The sequence below is a fragment of the Astatotilapia calliptera genome, chromosome 12 (genome assembly GCF_964374335.1).
Source record: "Astatotilapia calliptera chromosome 12, fAstCal68.1, whole genome shotgun sequence".
NCBI classification, from domain to species: Eukaryota; Metazoa; Chordata; class Actinopteri; order Cichliformes; family Cichlidae; genus Astatotilapia; species Astatotilapia calliptera.
In genome coordinates this window covers 14,424,407-14,443,256 of record NC_137433.1, presented here as the reverse complement: position 1 = coordinate 14,443,256, position 18,850 = coordinate 14,424,407, and the positions used below count along the sequence as shown (strand labels likewise).

The 18,850-nt window shown below is 48.0% G+C and overlaps 3 long non-coding RNA genes across 4 annotated transcripts; 2 read left to right on the top strand and 1 right to left on the bottom strand.

Annotated features, from left to right (window-relative positions):
• The first annotated feature begins 568 nt into the window (after nucleotides 1-568).
• Nucleotides 569-2,735, top strand: LOC113034283 (uncharacterized). Of its 2 annotated transcripts, none has more exons than XR_003274142.2 (3): nucleotides 569-614; nucleotides 984-1,094; nucleotides 2,506-2,735. It is a non-coding gene; the product is annotated as an uncharacterized LOC113034283 (long non-coding RNA). The 2 variants fall into 2 exon arrangements; XR_003274141.2 differs by having other exon boundaries at nucleotides 595-714.
• A 439-nt stretch (nucleotides 2,736-3,174) lies between these two features.
• Nucleotides 3,175-4,804, bottom strand: LOC113034284 (uncharacterized). Its single transcript, XR_003274143.2, has 2 exons — nucleotides 4,652-4,804; nucleotides 3,175-3,889 (listed from the first exon to the last, which is right to left on the bottom strand). It is a non-coding gene; the product is annotated as an uncharacterized LOC113034284 (long non-coding RNA).
• A 194-nt stretch (nucleotides 4,805-4,998) lies between these two features.
• LOC145432272 (uncharacterized) lies at nucleotides 4,999-7,201 on the top strand. Its single transcript, XR_013912554.1, has 3 exons — nucleotides 4,999-5,561; nucleotides 6,510-6,544; nucleotides 7,073-7,201. It is a non-coding gene; the product is annotated as an uncharacterized LOC145432272 (long non-coding RNA).
• Nucleotides 7,202-18,850: the final 11,649 nt, after the last annotated feature.

Below are 18,850 nucleotides of genomic sequence, written 5' to 3'. Positions count from 1 at the left end.
TGGATGTTTCCTCTGTAGAGATAAATATTATCATACGTCAGGTTCATACATTACTTCATAACATCACTGTGATTAACACTAAAAGAAAACACATTTTTAAAACATCATTCAACTAGACATGAGCTAATCTTTGATTGTTTAGCATAGTATAAAAGAGTGGTGAATTTGGTCAAATCTTGCAGATATATTGCTGTATTTATTTACAAATGTAAACCAATTTTGAACGATCATTGCGAAAAACATGAATTTCTGTATACATTCCAAGTTCTGTAATCTGTATACTATCTGTAAAAAGAGTATCGACCAATGTATCAGTATCTAAATTTTTAAGTCCTTTTTATCAGTATCACCCTAAAGTTTTCAGTATTAGTCAGGTTCTAAAAATACTAAGAGAGCAAAATATGTGTATATAGCAAATGTAATTTAAGGAAAGGGATCACATACACAAAAATGCTGCCCATACAGCTAACAAATAAAAACAATCCACATTATGTTCTTTAAAAAAATATATCATATTGGGAAACATATAACCCTACTGATTAAGAGCCACGTCACTATGATAGACCTATATCAGGCCAATGATCCTGATCAACTGATCCATCAAGCGGGCTCTGGTATGTCAGCTGAGAGCTGGAAGATTAATTTGAGATGCAGCTCAGCATTGTGTTCAAATTTTGTTTTTGTTTTTTATATAGGGCAGCTGATTGTAGGCCTGTGAGTTTTAAATGACTACAAATTTAATTTATTGTAATGACGGTGGTTATCCAAATAATAAGCTAAAACATTCCTACGAATTTAGCTCAATTATGCATGCACACACGCACATTAGCTAGCTCCGTCTTATTTTAATATCAGGCTAACCAATGGCGGTGACAATATCTCAGCCAAACTAATAACCTTAACACACATGAAAAATAAGAAGGCAATATTGTACACGTATAGTTGTAAAACCTCTTACCTCAATGTGTTTTTGTTTTTTTTAGATTAGACGCTGAAGTCTTGTAAGCTGAAATGACTGTAGAGGTCAAACAAAGTTTGCACTGCATCTGGACGCTGTCTCCTTTTCTCCCTCTGCACATGAAAAATTCCTCCAGGTATGGCCACGGGCACACGTCCTCCGTCTTTTCTACGTCGTTTTCATGGTTGACAGTTGTCCTCTGTCTCCATTTTGGCTTCTTTGTCTCCACATCTTCCGTCTATAAAGTAGTTTGTACTCCACCATGTAGCACCTCCAGACACCTGTGCCTGCTGCTGCATCAGAGTTTATTCTTTGCTTACGTCTTAAATTGGCCGGTCGGGATTGCACGGCTTTATTGGCTGCAAAAATGCAGACGAAAGGTTTGAATATTAATTCAAATTGTGGGCGTACTCAGTAGATTACATGGTGTAAGTTGTACTCAAGTATGAGTAAAATTACACACTTGAAAAATTACTCATAAAAGTACAATTACCCAAAAAATCTACTTAATTACAGTAACGTGAGTATTTGTAATTCATTACTTCCACCCCTGACAGTAAATGACCATAAATTAACTGTAAATTACACTGCGGTGAGCTCCATTCATATCCGGTTGTTCAGTGATGACGCCACGAATCCTACTTCCGGGTCTAAAGTAGTCTGCGTTTAATATGGCTTTTGTGTTGTTAACATGTTTAATGTTATGTATTTTCTTCTATTTGATCTCAAAAGAAAGGGAGGTCAACAGGGATCACTGACTGTCAGTGATCCCTGTTGACCTCCCTCGGCTTTTATTACCGCTAATCATTTATTTAAGCTCAGTTTTTAAAACCTTAGGATGTAACTACAGCCCAGCCCATGCAGCAGTATATGAATGACTAACCTCGTATTTTGGATGGATTATCTCAGTTGTTCTCCTCGCGTATAGGTGTAACGGAGAAACAGCCAATCAAATCGCAGCTTTTCGGGCATTGGAAAAAAATGGGGTTTTTTTTACACTGAACTGTCTGAGCGCGGGTTCGAGTCCTGGTTGGGACAAAGGTTGTGTTACATTATCAAAAGTTAAACACCATTTTCAATTTACTTATTGTGGATAACATTTATTTTTCACTTTGCTTTTAATTTTTATTTCATTATCATTTTATTTAGATTATATAGTGTTATGGCCTGTGGAGCAATTTTTCTGCATTACGTACCTATACTGTCATAACTCAGACTGTATCATGACAGTCTTGAGATGATACATACCAGACATATAGTCTACAATTATGCAGACATCCAACTTTTAATAAAAAAGACTAAAGCTAAAACTATAATACAGATACATTCTGATGACATAGAAAATGATGCTTATACATAATTTAAACAAGGCATGTCTGTAATAAGTCATCTGTCTGCTTCCTGGTGGCTGTTAGTTTATATCTATTCATTTTCCAGCACAAACTCAGTACTGACATCATTACTTTATTCCAGTCATGCTCTTGCCAGCCTCCACTCTGCATGCTTTAAATCTGTTGCTCTTCTGCTTCTACCATTCTGTGTTTCAGATCCTCAGCTATGCAGCCCGCCTCCTCTCCTTTCTCCTCCTCACCGTGGTCACTCAGAACCCTGTCCCAGCCTCCATCTTCATCACTACCAGCATTTTGACTCTGGGGTGTGGCTTATGCAAAATCCTGTCACTGCTGAGATTTCTTCTGCTATGATGGGTCATTGGAGTCTAACTGCCTAACAGTTACATTTATTTCTGTATCTCAATAAATCATGTTCGGTTTTTCCACATGATCTCTCCTTATTGAACTGCTTTTGTAGATAAGCTTCAAGCCAGAAAGCAACAATACCTAAACCAAAAATATTATCATCAGAAGTGAGAAAGTGTCTGGACTATCTCCAGCTGTGTTGCATGTATTAAAGATAACTTCAGACACTGTCTGGTTGTCATGTCTGAAACAGGCTGTATAGTCACACAGATAAAAGACAGCAGTCATGTTTCTAATATTACAAATCAACCAGAAAGATTATAAAGACAAAAGCTGTGAGACCCCACTAGAGAAAGGATGGCTTGTTATCATTACATGAAGTGATTTAGAAATAATATGTAAGCTTTCAGGGCTGCACTCATAGCTTTTTAAAACTGATTACCTGATGGTGAGCACACACAGGTATATAAACATACAGGTGAACTCTAAGAGGTTATAAAGAAGAGAGCTGTGCTGCTATTTTTACAGAACACAATTTATTCACATTTTTATATTTACAATCAGTTTTTATTTATATAAACAAAATAAACATTACAAAACTAGAACAAAACTATCTTATGTACAATATCAACAGTTTCTCCCCTATTTCCTCTTTTCTTCCACCCATCTTTGTCTCTCTGCCTCGTAGAAAGGAGACTCCTGAATCTCCTTCCAGGTGCTCTTGGCTCGTGAGCCAAAGCCAACCAGCTGATCATCCTCAGAGGCTTCTGCAGCAACACTCACTCTGCTGGTCTTGCAGTTCAGAAGAGTCTTTATCTCTGTAAAGCTGAGGGCATACTGTACAAATGAATGCAAGCTCTCCTTGCCATGCCCTTCTTCCACAGAGGTCCCTGCAGCCTCTTCCTTCTGGAGATCTTTGATCAGGTACATGGTGTACCCGACATCATTCCCCAGAAGCCACCGGAAAGATTTCCCTTTATACTTTCCAAACTGCAGAATGTACTCTCCCTGCACTTCCTTCATGTCAGACTCATCCCCTCCTCTCTGATAGATGACAGTCAGAGCATTCTGATGTACAACATCATCCCTCACAGGTGCAGACTTGTCCTGCAGTTTGGGGTCATTTTTAATCCGTCGAGCTTCTTTTGACGGGTCCTGGAGAAGGTATCCAAGTGGCCCCTTGCGGAACAACCACAGAGATTTTCCCTGGATATGGCGCAACTTTCTTCTGCATCTTGACAAGCAGTGAAAAAATAAACAATTATATTAAACAAAATTGATTCCAAACACAAACAAAGACATTTCAGGTTATAATCTTGCTGCTGGGTTTACACAGCAGGATGCAGGAGAACAATAACGAGACTCAATTTGAAAGAACATTGACAACATTTGGGATAAAAGTGTTTTTTCCTCCAGGTATAACAAACTGTTCTGTCTGTAAATAAAAACCTTTCATGGTTGAATGATTATTGGCATATCTGCAAAATTTGTGGTAACTGCTTAGTAGTCATGGCACATAAGAATTGCTGGTAGATTAACAACATATATGTATTTAAGCTATCGTGTTTATTCATACACGAGTGGGCATTGCTCATGTTAGAGATATCAAAACAGATTTTCGCATTGATAAGGTGACTGACCATTACAACATGAAAGCAATACATTTTCTTTTAAAGCAGGTTCAGTCATTTAGCATGTCATCTCATAACAAGACACTTATTGGTTATTTAATTGTACCACATTATAGTAATGTCAGTGTCACAGCAGTCGGAAACCTACAAAGTTTATTTAATGGCAAAACACGTCAATGAAACACGTAATTTATTTAAGGATCACGTTCATTCATTTTTTACCGTGCCACTTTACAACAGCAGATAAACTCCCACCGTCTTTAACTGAGCGATGGAAATGCAATCGCAACACGCCTATTACCTGTAATATACACCTGTAAATGTATTCTGTTTGGTTTACTGTTATTTCAAACGACGTTTCTTACCTTTGATCAATGAATGAGGAGCGTTGGGATGTGTTGCGAGCGTTGAGTTACTTGTTTTCTCTCCCGAAACGTAAAAGAGGAGATTTTTTAAAAGTGCCGCCGCATCTCAAACTCGTTACAGCGCCGGAAGACCGTAGTGGCCAAAAATATATTACATCCGTAGTGGTTTAGCACTACCATAGAGAATGAATGGGAAACGGTTTAGGCCGTTTAGCTAAACAATCCCAGGCTCCCGCGCGACAAACGTCACTGCTGTTTAGTTTTCTGTCTTCATTTATGTTGGAAGTGATAGCAGAGCTGTACGTTTTAACTTGTTTCCAAAACCCCGCAGTCAGGACATGTTATATTGTATTTAGATAGAAGCTAGCGAGCTAACTCCCTGCTAACTTCTAACTCCGTTAAATGTCATAAATTCCGTTTTCATGGATGCCTGGATGTTAAACTCAATTGTTACACCTGATAGAGCAGAACGCTGATCATTTTATTAAAGATGAAAGACTTTAGACAGTTTTTCAACTCTCAGTAATGCCATAGTGATCGTTTGATATATGGACCTGCAGCGGAGTTTAGACCCAGACACGGCTAGTGACGTCAGACTGAACAATCGGATAGTTCTATCACGTGCACGTGTACACGTTGACAACCGTAACCATGGTCGCCGAGGGTATATAAATGCTGCACAAGGTTCCAAACGTCCGTTTACACTTGCTCGTGGACTTGTTTCGACCTGCTCCAACCTCAGCCTGTGGAAAGCTAAGTTTTGCAAAACATTTTACTAAAAGCGGATTTAATTTGAGAGCACAACAAGTACTTCATCTGTGGATCGTTTGTACTTGTTTTTGTTTTTCAAGTTTGAAGATGGCTCGCCGTGGACCCGGACTCCCCGACTGTCACCTGGACTTCGCTGCAGGTACGTTTGAAAATTTCTTTAAATGTAAATTACTGTAATAATTTAACAAGTTCCAGTGTGAATATCAAGTTCTAACGTGATCAAATATGTGTATTCCAAGATTGTTTCCCGTAAATTGTTTGTATGTTTTAAATTTTCCGGGAGAGGTGTAGAAATTATTAACGACTGGTGTATGGATATGAAAAAAAGGTGTTACTTTGATTTGAAGGCTTCAAATTTGACACTTTTCTTTAAAATGAAATGGTTAAAAATAGCTTAATGGACTAAAATTTGTAAAATGCCCAAAAATCAGTTTCTGTGGTAACGGCATCTTCAAGATGTCATGGCGTCAGAACACGCAGGCGTAAACACACAGATCCAGGTCCCCTCCTGACATCCTTTTCTTCTCCGGATCAAAGGCTTTATTGACATAAACTATATTTTTTCTCTGCTGCAAAACACAAAGATAGCAGATAGCTTTTCTTCAAATTCTTTAATTCTCAATCGCTTTTGCAACTTTGTACTTTTGTATTACTTGCAGCAACAACTCCACCTCATTGTTAGTCCATTTAAAAAACTCGTCGCTTTTCCTTTTCATTTTCCTGCACGTTTCAAAGAGCCGGAAAGTAAATAAACGGCAGACAGAAATGAGGCAGGTCCAGTCACCTTGCGTTTCACGCATGCGCAGTACTGGAACGTAAGCGTTTTCGGCCGTTTCAATGTGGACACACAACTCTGTGAAAACGGTAGTTTGGACACGAGCATTTTCAGACAAAAACGCCTTTTTCAAATTGATCCGGGCTAGTGTGAGTAAGATCACAGGCCGTTCCAATGACGTCACCAATCACCACACTTCAAAGCACAAAGCCTGCGTTGTCACAGTAACGCATTCTGGGATAGGAGGTCATATATAGGAGTGAACTTGACTCTCACACAGCCTTAACTGTCTGTCTGTCCTCATGTCTGCAGTGCTGCTGTCTCCGGTCACCCTGCATGTTTCTAAGGTTAGTTTTCTCCATATTTATATTGTTCTTGTAGTTTTTGTCCTCTGGTTTTTGTCCTTGAGGTTTGAATATACATGTCAAATCAAATCAAATCACTTTTATTGTCACATCACATGTGCAGGTACATTGGTACAGTACATGTGAGTGAAATTCTTGTGTGCGAGCTTCACAAGCAACAGAGTTGTGCAAACTACAATAACGTGCAAAATACAATAACGTAAACAAGCAAAATATAAGAATGGCTAATCTGAAACTAATAAATATATGTACAATATATAATAGTATATGCATTTCTGGATGTGTATACTAAATGTTTTTCTACGTGTGTGTGTGTGTGTGTATACACATTTTTTACGAATTAAATAGAGTAAACAATAAAATAAAATATATAAAAATATACAGAGTTGAGACATGTGCAAAACAGTGGCATTACTGTACAGTGTGTAGTACATAATGTTGAAGTTCCAGTTGTGAAGCTGAGGTGTCTATGAAGTGTTCAGCAGTCTGATGGCCTGATGTGTCTCTCAGTCTGCTGGTACGGGATGCTGCAGAACCTCCTTCCTGTGGGAAGTAGTCGGAACAGTTTATGGCTGGGGTGACTGGAGTCCTTGATGATCCTCCCCGCTTTCCTCAGGCAGCGCTTCCTCTGTGTGTGTGTGTGTGTGTGTGTGTGTGTGTGTGTGTGTGTGTGTGTGTGTGTGTGTGTGTGTGTGTGTGTGTGTGTGTGTGTGTGTGTGTGTGTGTGTGTGTTTTGTACTCAGATTAGGTTTGAAGTGTCTGTGTGGTGCAGCTGGTCTGGTCTGTCTCTGTACAGTCGAGGCTGCACCCACCTATAAAAGGTGGAGGCTCACCAGGACATGCACACCTCACAAGTTCCCGGCTCTCTCGACTCTGTTGAAGACGGGTTTCTTGGAGAAGGGGAGGGCAGTGAGGCACAGTCCCCCGTCCCCCGACGCCCCTCGCGATGCACCTCCGTCTTCGACTAACCCTCTGCATAGGAGCCGTGAGAGCCAGGAACTTGTGAGTTTTGTATGTCCACTCAGGCATCCTTCATACCTGGTCTGTAGGAAGTTCCTGTCAGAAGGAGGGGGCACCGCGAGGGCGTCGAGGGGCGGAAGGCGGTGCCTTAGTGCCTTCCTCCTTCTGACATTGTAAAGGAACCCTATTTTTTTAATGGTAAGATGTGTGTGTGTGTGTGTGTGTGTGTGTCTGTGTGTGTGTATGTATGTATGTATGTGTTTTTTGTCCTCCGATTAGGTTTGAAGTGTCTGTGTGGTGCAGCTGGTCTGGTCTGTCTCTGTACAGTCGAGGCTGCACCCACCTATAAAAGGTGGAGGCTCACCAGGACATGCACACCTCACAAGTTCCCGGCTCTCTCGACTCTGTTGAAGACGGGTTTCTTGGAGAAGGGGAGGGCAGTGAGGCACAGTCCCCCGTCCCCCGACGCCCCTCGCGATGCCCCTCCGTCTTCGACTAACCCTCTGCATAGGAGCCGTGAGAGCCAGGAACTTGTGAGTTTTGTATGTCCACTCAGGCATCCTTCATACCTGGTCTGTAGGAAGTTCCTGTCAGAAGGAGGGGGCACCGCGAGGGCGTCGAGGGGCGGAAGGCGGTGCCTTAGTGCCTTCCTCCTTCTGACATTGTAAAGGAACCCTATTTTTTTTTTTAATGGTGAGATGTATGTTTGTGTCTGTGTGTGTGTCTGTGTCTGTGTGTATGTATGTATGTGTTTTTTGTCCTCAGATTAGGTTTGAAGTGTCTGTGTGGTGCAGCTGGTCTGGTCTGTCTCTGTACAGTCGAGGCTGCACCCACCTATAAAAGGTGGAGGCTCACCAGGACATGCACACCTCACAAGTTCCCGGCTCTCTCGACTCTGTTGAAGACGGGTTTCTTGGAGAAGGGGAGGGCAGTGAGGCACAGTCCCCCGTCCCCCGACGCCCCTCGCGATGCCCCTCCGTCTTCGACTAACCCTCTGCATAGGAGCCGTGAGAGCCAGGAACTTGTGAGTTTTGTATGTCCACTCAGGCATCCTTCATACCTGGTCTGTAGGAAGTTCCTGTCAGAAGGAGGGGGCACCGCGAGGGCGTCGAGGGGCGGAAGGCGGTGCCTTAGTGCCTTCCTCCTTCTGACATTGTAAAGGAACCCTATTTTTTTTTAATGGTGAGATGTATGTTTGTGTCTGTGTGTGTGTCTGTGTCTGTGTGTATGTATGTATGTGTTTTTTGTCCTCAGATTAGGTTTGAAGTGTCTGTGTGGTGCAGCTGGTCTGGTCTGTCTCTGTACAGTCGAGGCTGCACCCACCTATAAAAGGTGGAGGCTCACCAGGACATGCACACCTCACAAGTTCCCGGCTCTCTCGACTCTGTTGAAGACGGGTTTCTTGGAGAAGGGGAGGGCAGTGAGGCACAGTCCCCCGTCCCCCGACGCCCCTCGCAATGCCCCTCCGTCTTCGACTAACCCTCTGCATAGGAGCCGTTAGAGCCAGGAACTTGTGAGTTTTGTATGTCCACTCAGGCATCCTTCATACCTGGTCTGTAGGAAGTTCCTGTCAGAAGGAGGGGCCACCGCGAGGGCGTCGAGGGGCGGAAGGCGGTGCCTTAGTGCCTTCCTCCTTCTGACATTGTAAAGGAACCCTATTTTTTTAATGGTAAGATGTATGTTTGTGTCTGTGTGTATGTATGTATGTATGTATGTGTGTATGTATGTATGTGTTTTTTGTCCTCAGATTAGGTTTGAAGTGTCTGTGTGGTGCAGCTGGTCTGGTCTGTCTCTGTACAGTCGAGGCTGCACCCACCTATAAAAGGTGGAGGCTCACCAGGACATGCACACCTCACAAGTTCCCGGCTCTCTCGACTCGGTTGAAGACGGGTTTCTTGGAGAAGGGGAGGGCAGTGAGGCACAGTCCCCCGTCCCCCGACGCCCCTCGCGATGCCCCTCCGTCTTCGACTAACCCTCTGCATAGGAGCCGTGAGAGCCAGGAACTTGTGAGTTTTGTATGTCCACTCAGGCATCCTTCATACCTGGTCTGTAGGAAGTTCCTGTCAGAAGGAGGGGGCACCGCGAGGGCGTCGAGGGGCGGAAGGCGGTGCCTTAGTGCCTTCCTCCTTCTGACATTGTAAAGGAACCCTATTTTTTTTTTAATGGTGAGATGTATGTTTGTGTCTGTGTGTGTGTCTGTGTCTGTGTGTATGTGTGTGTGTGTTGTACTCAGATTAGGTTTGAAGTGTCTGTGTGGTGCAGCTGGTCTGGTCTGTCTCTGTACAGTCGAGGCTGCACCCACCTATAAAAGGTGGAGGCTCACCAGGACATGCACACCTCACAAGTTCCCGGCTCTCTCGACTCTGTTGAAGACGGGTTTCTTGGAGAAGGGGAGGGCAGTGAGGCACAGTCCCCCGTCCCCCGACGCCCCTCGCAATGCCCCTCCGTCTTCGACTAACCCTCTGCATAGGAGCCGTTAGAGCCAGGAACTTGTGAGTTTTGTATGTCCACTCAGGCATCCTTCATACCTGGTCTGTAGGAAGTTCCTGTCAGAAGGAGGGGGCACCGCGAGGGCGTCGAGGGGCGGAAGGCGGTGCCTTAGTGCCTTCCTCCTTCTGACATTGTAAAGGAACCCTATTTTTTTTTAATGGTGAGATGTATGTTTGTGTCTGTGTGTGTGTCTGTGTCTGTGTGTATGTATGTATGTGTTTTTTGTCCTCAGATTAGGTTTGAAGTGTCTGTGTGGTGCAGCTGGTCTGGTCTGTCTCTGTACAGTCGAGGCTTTACCCACCTATAAAAGGTGGAGGCTCACCAGGACATGCACACCTCACAAGTTCCCGGCTCTCTCGACTCGGTTGAAGACGGGTTTCTTGGAGAAGGGGAGGGCAGTGAGGCACAGTCCCCCGTCCCCCAACGCCCCTCGCGATGCCCCTCCGTCTTCGACTAACCCTCTGCATAGGAGCCGTGAGAGCCAGGAACTTGTGAGTTTTGTATGTCCACTCAGGCATCCTTCATACCTGGTCTGTAGGAAGTTCCTGTCAGAAGGAGGGGGCACCGCGAGGGCGTCGAGGGGCGGAAGGCGGTGCCTTAGTGCCTTCCTCCTTCTGACATTGTAAAGGAACCCTATTTTTTTTTAATGGTGAGATGTATGTTTGTGTCTGTGTGTGTGTCTGTGTCTGTGTGTATGTATGTATGTGTTTTTTGTCCTCAGATTAGGTTTGAAGTGTCTGTGTGGTGCAGCTGGTCTGGTCTGTCTCTGTACAGTCGAGGCTGCACCCACCTATAAAAGGTGGAGGCTCACCAGGACATGCACACCTCACAAGTTCCCGGCTCTCTCGACTCTGTTGAAGACGGGTTTCTTGGAGAAGGGGAGGGCAGTGAGGCACAGTCCCCCGTCCCCCGACGCCCCTCGCGATGCCCCTCCGTCTTCGACTAACCCTCTGCATAGGAGCCGTGAGAGCCAGGAACTTGTGAGTTTTGTATGTCCACTCAGGCATCCTTCATACCTGGTCTGTAGGAAGTTCCTGTCAGAAGGAGGGGGCACCGCGAGGGCGTCGAGGGGCGGAAGGCGGTGCCTTAGTGCCTTCCTCCTTCTGACATTGTAAAGGAACCCTATTTTTTTTTAATGGTGAGATGTATGTTTGTGTCTGTGTGTGTGTCTGTGTCTGTGTGTATGTATGTATGTGTTTTTTTGTCCTCAGATTAGGTTTGAAGTGTCTGTGTGGTGCAGCTGGTCTGGTCTGTCTCTGTACAGTCGAGGCTGCACCCACCTATAAAAGGTGGAGGCTCACCAGGACATGCACACCTCACAAGTTCCCGGCTCTCTCGACTCGGTTGAAGACGGGTTTCTTGGAGAAGGGGAGGGCAGTGAGGCACAGTCCCCCGACGCCCCTCGCGATGCCCCTCCGTCTTCGACTAACCCTCTGCATAGGAGCCGTGAGAGCCAGGAACTTGTGAGTTTTGTATGTCCACTCAGGCATCCTTCATACCTGGTCTGTAGGAAGTTCCTGTCAGAAGGAGGGGGCACCGCGAGGGCGTCGAGGGGCGGAAGGCGGTGCCTTAGTGCCTTCCTCCTTCTGACATTGTAAAGGAACCCTATTTTTTAATGGTAAGGTGTGTGTGTGTGTGTGTTTTGTACTCAGATTAGGTTTGAAGTGTCTGTGTGGTGCAGCTGGTCTGGTCTGTCTCTGTACAGTCGAGGCTGCACCCACCTATAAAAGGTGGAGGCTCACCAGGACATGCACACCTCACAAGTTCCCGGCTCTCTCGACTCTGTTGAAGACGGGTTTCTTGGAGAAGGGGAGGGCAGTGAGGCACAGTCCCCCGTCCCCCGACGCCCCTCGCAATGCCCCTCCGTCTTCGACTAACCCTCTGCATAGGAGCCGTTAGAGCCAGGAACTTGTGAGTTTTGTATGTCCACTCAGGCATCCTTCATACCTGGTCTGTAGGAAGTTCCTGTCAGAAGGAGGGGCCACCGCGAGGGCGTCGAGGGGCGGAAGGCGGTGCCTTAGTGCCTTCCTCCTTCTGACATTGTAAAGGAACCCTATTTTTTAATGGTAAGGTGTGTGTGTGTGTGTGTTTTGTACTCAGATTAGGTTTGAAGTGTCTGTGTGGTGCAGCTGGTCTGGTCTGTCTCTGTACAGTCGAGGCTGCACCCACCTATAAAAGGTGGAGGCTCACCAGGACATGCACACCTCACAAGTTCCCGGCTCTCTCGACTCTGTTGAAGACGGGTTTCTTGGAGAAGGGGAGGGCAGTGAGGCACAGTCCCCCGTCCCCCGACGCCCCTCGCGATGCCCCTTCGTCTTCGACTAACCCTCTGCATAGGAGCCGTGAGAGCCAGGAACTTGTGAGTTTTGTATGTCCACTCAGGCATCCTTCATACCTGGTCTGTAGGAAGTTCCTGTCAGAAGGAGGGGGCACCGCGAGGGCGTCGAGGGGCGGAAGGCGGTGCCTTAGTGCCTTCCTCCTTCTGACATTGTAAAGGAACCCTATTTTTTTTTTAATGGTGAGATGTATGTTTGTGTCTGTGTGTGTGTCTGTGTCTGTGTGTATGTATGTATGTGTTTTTTGTCCTCAGATTAGGTTTGAAGTGTCTGTGTGGTGCAGCTGGTCTGGTCTGTCTCTGTACAGTCGAGGCTGCACCCACCTATAAAAGGTGGAGGCTCACCAGGACATGCACACCTCACAAGTTCCCGGCTCTCTCGACTCTGTTGAAGACGGGTTTCTTGGAGAAGGGGAGGGCAGTGAGGCACAGTCCCCCGTCCCCCGACGCCCCTCGCAATGCCCCTCCGTCTTCGACTAACCCTCTGCATAGGAGCCGTTAGAGCCAGGAACTTGTGAGTTTTGTATGTCCACTCAGGCATCCTTCATACCTGGTCTGTAGGAAGTTCCTGTCAGAAGGAGGGGCCACCGCGAGGGCGTCGAGGGGCGGAAGGCGGTGCCTTAGTGCCTTCCTCCTTCTGACATTGTAAAGGAACCCTATTTTTTTTTAATGGTGAGATGTATGTTTGTGTGTGTGTCTGTGTCTGTGTGTATGTATGTATGTGTTTTTTGTCCTCAGATTAGGTTTGAAGTGTCTGTGTGGTGCAGCTGGTCTGGTCTGTCTCTGTACAGTCGAGGCTGCACCCACCTATAAAAGGTGGAGGCTCACCAGGACATGCACACCTCACAAGTTCCCGGCTCTCTCGACTCGGTTGAAGACGGGTTTCTTGGAGAAGGGGAGGGCAGTGAGGCACAGTCCCCCGTCCCCCGACGCCCCTCGCGATGCCCCTCCGTCTTCGACTAACCCTCTGCATAGGAGCCGTGAGAGCCAGGAACTTGTGAGTTTTGTATGTCCACTCAGGCATCCTTCATACCTGGTCTGTAGGAAGTTCCTGTCAGAAGGAGGGGGCACCGCGAGGGCGTCGAGGGGCGGAAGGCGGTGCCTTAGTGCCTTCCTCCTTCTGACATTGTAAAGGAACCCTATTTTTTAATGGTAAGGTGTGTGTGTGTGTGTGTGTTTTGTACTCAGATTAGGTTTGAAGTGTCTGTGTGGTGCAGCTGGTCTGGTCTGTCTCTGTACAGTCGAGGCTGCACCCACCTATAAAAGGTGGAGGCTCACCAGGACATGCACACCTCACAAGTTCCCGGCTCTCTCGACTCTGTTGAAGACGGGTTTCTTGGAGAAGGGGAGGGCAGTGAGGCACAGTCCCCCGTCCCCCGACGCCCCTCGCGATGCCCCTCCGTCTTCGACTAACCCTCTGCATAGGAGCCGTGAGAGCCAGGAACTTGTGAGTTTTGTATGTCCACTCAGGCATCCTTCATACCTGGTCTGTAGGAAGTTCCTGTCAGAAGGAGGGGGCACCGCGAGGGCGTCGAGGGGCGGAAGGCGGTGCCTTAGTGCCTTCCTCCTTCTGACATTGTAAAGGAACCCTATTTTTTTTTTAATGGTAAGATGTTTGTGTCTGTGTGTGTGTCTGTGTGTATGTATGTATGTGTTTTTTGTCCTCCGATTAGGTTTGAAGTGTCTGTGTGGTGCAGCTGGTCTGGTCTGTCTCTGTACAGTCGAGGCTGCACCCACCTATAAAAGGTGGAGGCTCACCAGGACATGCACACCTCACAAGTTCCCGGCTCTCTCGACTCGGTTGAAGACGGGTTTCTTGGAGAAGGGGAGGGCAGTGAGGCACAGTCCCCCGTCCCCCGACGCCCCTCGCGATGCCCCTCCGTCTTCGACTAACCCTCTGCATAGGAGCCGTGAGAGCCAGGAACTTGTGAGTTTTGTATGTCCACTCAGGCATCCTTCATACCTGGTCTGTAGGAAGTTCCTGTCAGAAGGAGGGGGCACCGCGAGGGCGTCGAGGGGCGGAAGGCGGTGCCTTAGTGCCTTCCTCCTTCTGACATTGTAAAGGAACCCTATTTTTTTTAATGGTAAGGTGTGTGTGTGTGTGTGTGTGTGTGTGTGTGTGTGTGTGTATTGTACTCAGATTAGGTTTGAAGTGTCTGTGTGGTGCAGCTGGTCTGGTCTGTCTCTGTACAGTCGAGGCTGCACCCACCTATAAAAGGTGGAGGCTCACCAGGACATGCACACCTCACAAGTTCCCGGCTCTCTCGACTCTGTTGAAGACGGGTTTCTTGGAGAAGGGGAGGGCAGTGAGGCACAGTCCCCCGTCCCCCAACGCCCCTCGCGATGCCCCTCCGTCTTCGACTAACCCTCTGCATAGGAGCCGTGAGAGCCAGGAACTTGTGAGTTTTGTATGTCCACTCAGGCATCCTTCATACCTGGTCTGTAGGAAGTTCCTGTCAGAAGGAGGGGGCACCGCGAGGGCGTCGAGGGGCGGAAGGCGGTGCCTTAGTGCCTTCCTCCTTCTGACATTGTAAAGGAACCCTATTTTTTTTAATGGTAAGGTGTGTGTGTGTGTGTGTGTGTGTGTGTTTTGTACTCAGATTAGGTTTGAAGTGTCTGTGTGGTGCAGCTGGTCTGGTCTGTCTCTGTACAGTCGAGGCTGCACCCACCTATAAAAGGTGGAGGCTCACCAGGACATGCACACCTCACAAGTTCCCGGCTCTCTCGACTCGGTTGAAGACGGGTTTCTTGGAGAAGGGGAGGGCAGTGAGGCACAGTCCCCCGTCCCCCGACGCCCCTCGCGATGCCCCTCCGTCTTCGACTAACCCTCTGCATAGGAGCCGTGAGAGCCAGGAACTTGTGAGTTTTGTATGTCCACTCAGGCATCCTTCATACCTGGTCTGTAGGAAGTTCCTGTCAGAAGGAGGGGGCACCGCGAGGGCGTCGAGGGGCGGAAGGCGGTGCCTTAGTGCCTTCCTCCTTCTGACATTGTAAAGGAACCCTATTTTTTTTTTAATGGTGAGATGTATGTTTGTGTCTGTGTGTGTGTCTGTGTCTGTGTGTATGTGTGTGTGTGTTGTACTCAGATTAGGTTTGAAGTGTCTGTGTGGTGCAGCTGGTCTGGTCTGTCTCTGTACAGTCGAGGCTGCACCCACCTATAAAAGGTGGAGGCTCACCAGGACATGCACACCTCACAAGTTCCCGGCTCTCTCGACTCTGTTGAAGACGGGTTTCTTGGAGAAGGGGAGGGCAGTGAGGCACAGTCCCCCGTCCCCCGACGCCCCTCGCAATGCCCCTCCGTCTTCGACTAACCCTCTGCATAGGAGCCGTTAGAGCCAGGAACTTGTGAGTTTTGTATGTCCACTCAGGCATCCTTCATACCTGGTCTGTAGGAAGTTCCTGTCAGAAGGAGGGGGCACCGCGAGGGCGTCGAGGGGCGGAAGGCGGTGCCTTAGTGCCTTCCTCCTTCTGACATTGTAAAGGAACCCTATTTTTTTTTAATGGTGAGATGTATGTTTGTGTCTGTGTGTGTGTCTGTGTCTGTGTGTATGTATGTATGTGTTTTTTGTCCTCAGATTAGGTTTGAAGTGTCTGTGTGGTGCAGCTGGTCTGGTCTGTCTCTGTACAGTCGAGGCTTTACCCACCTATAAAAGGTGGAGGCTCACCAGGACATGCACACCTCACAAGTTCCCGGCTCTCTCGACTCGGTTGAAGACGGGTTTCTTGGAGAAGGGGAGGGCAGTGAGGCACAGTCCCCCGTCCCCCGACGCCCCTCGCGATGCCCCTCCGTCTTCGACTAACCCTCTGCATAGGAGCCGTGAGAGCCAGGAACTTGTGAGTTTTGTATGTCCACTCAGGCATCCTTCATACCTGGTCTGTAGGAAGTTCCTGTCAGAAGGAGGGGGCACCGCGAGGGCGTCGAGGGGCGGAAGGCGGTGCCTTAGTGCCTTCCTCCTTCTGACATTGTAAAGGAACCCTATTTTTTTTTAATGGTGAGATGTATGTTTGTGTCTGTGTGTGTGTCTGTGTCTGTGTGTATGTATGTATGTGTTTTTTGTCCTCAGATTAGGTTTGAAGTGTCTGTGTGGTGCAGCTGGTCTGGTCTGTCTCTGTACAGTCGAGGCTGCACCCACCTATAAAAGGTGGAGGCTCACCAGGACATGCACACCTCACAAGTTCCCGGCTCTCTCGACTCTGTTGAAGACGGGTTTCTTGGAGAAGGGGAGGGCAGTGAGGCACAGTCCCCCGTCCCCCGACGCCCCTCGCGATGCCCCTCCGTCTTCGACTAACCCTCTGCATAGGAGCCGTGAGAGCCAGGAACTTGTGAGTTTTGTATGTCCACTCAGGCATCCTTCATACCTGGTCTGTAGGAAGTTCCTGTCAGAAGGAGGGGGCACCGCGAGGGCGTCGAGGGGCGGAAGGCGGTGCCTTAGTGCCTTCCTCCTTCTGACATTGTAAAGGAACCCTATTTTTTTTTAATGGTGAGATGTATGTTTGTGTCTGTGTGTGTGTCTGTGTCTGTGTGTATGTATGTATGTGTTTTTTTGTCCTCAGATTAGGTTTGAAGTGTCTGTGTGGTGCAGCTGGTCTGGTCTGTCTCTGTACAGTCGAGGCTGCACCCACCTATAAAAGGTGGAGGCTCACCAGGACATGCACACCTCACAAGTTCCCGGCTCTCTCGACTCGGTTGAAGACGGGTTTCTTGGAGAAGGGGAGGGCAGTGAGGCACAGTCCCCCGACGCCCCTCGCGATGCCCCTCCGTCTTCGACTAACCCTCTGCATAGGAGCCGTGAGAGCCAGGAACTTGTGAGTTTTGTATGTCCACTCAGGCATCCTTCATACCTGGTCTGTAGGAAGTTCCTGTCAGAAGGAGGGGGCACCGCGAGGGCGTCGAGGGGCGGAAGGCGGTGCCTTAGTGCCTTCCTCCTTCTGACATTGTAAAGGAACCCTATTTTTTAATGGTAAGGTGTGTGTGTGTGTGTGTTTTGTACTCAGATTAGGTTTGAAGTGTCTGTGTGGTGCAGCTGGTCTGGTCTGTCTCTGTACAGTCGAGGCTGCACCCACCTATAAAAGGTGGAGGCTCACCAGGACATGCACACCTCACAAGTTCCCGGCTCTCTCGACTCTGTTGAAGACGGGTTTCTTGGAGAAGGGGAGGGCAGTGAGGCACAGTCCCCCGTCCCCCGACGCCCCTCGCAATGCCCCTCCGTCTTCGACTAACCCTCTGCATAGGAGCCGTTAGAGCCAGGAACTTGTGAGTTTTGTATGTCCACTCAGGCATCCTTCATACCTGGTCTGTAGGAAGTTCCTGTCAGAAGGAGGGGCCACCGCGAGGGCGTCGAGGGGCGGAAGGCGGTGCCTTAGTGCCTTCCTCCTTCTGACATTGTAAAGGAACCCTATTTTTTAATGGTAAGGTGTGTGTGTGTGTGTGTTTTGTACTCAGATTAGGTTTGAAGTGTCTGTGTGGTGCAGCTGGTCTGGTCTGTCTCTGTACAGTCGAGGCTGCACCCACCTATAAAAGGTGGAGGCTCACCAGGACATGCACACCTCACAAGTTCCCGGCTCTCTCGACTCTGTTGAAGACGGGTTTCTTGGAGAAGGGGAGGGCAGTGAGGCACAGTCCCCCGTCCCCCGACGCCCCTCGCGATGCCCCTTCGTCTTCGACTAACCCTCTGCATAGGAGCCGTGAGAGCCAGGAACTTGTGAGTTTTGTATGTCCACTCAGGCATCCTTCATACCTGGTCTGTAGGAAGTTCCTGTCAGAAGGAGGGGGCACCGCGAGGGCGTCGAGGGGCGGAAGGCGGTGCCTTAGTGCCTTCCTCCTTCTGACATTGTAAAGGAACCCTATTTTTTTTTTAATGGTGAGATGTATGTTTGTGTCTGTGTGTGTGTCTGTGTCTGTGTGTATGTATGTATGTGTTTTTTGTCCTCAGATTAGGTTTGAAGTGTCTGTGTGGTGCAGCTGGTCTGGTCTGTCTCTGTACAGTCGAGGCTGCACCCACCTATAAAAGGTGGAGGCTCACCAGGACATGCACACCTCACAAGTTCCCGGCTCTCTCGACTCTGTTGAAGACGGGTTTCTTGGAGAAGGGGAGGGCAGTGAGGCACAGTCCCCCGTCCCCCGACGCCCCTCGCAATGCCCCTCCGTCTTCGACTAACCCTCTGCATAGGAGCCGTTAGAGCCAGGAACTTGTGAGTTTTGTATGTCCACTCAGGCATCCTTCATACCTGGTCTGTAGGAAGTTCCTGTCAGAAGGAGGGGCCACCGCGAGGGCGTCGAGGGGCGGAAGGCGGTGCCTTAGTGCCTTCCTCCTTCTGACATTGTAAAGGAACCCTATTTTTTTTTAATGGTGAGATGTATGTTTGTGTGTGTGTCTGTGTCTGTGTGTATGTATGTATGTGTTTTTTGTCCTCAGATTAGGTTTGAAGTGTCTGTGTGGTGCAGCTGGTCTGGTCTGTCTCTGTACAGTCGAGGCTGCACCCACCTATAAAAGGTGGAGGCT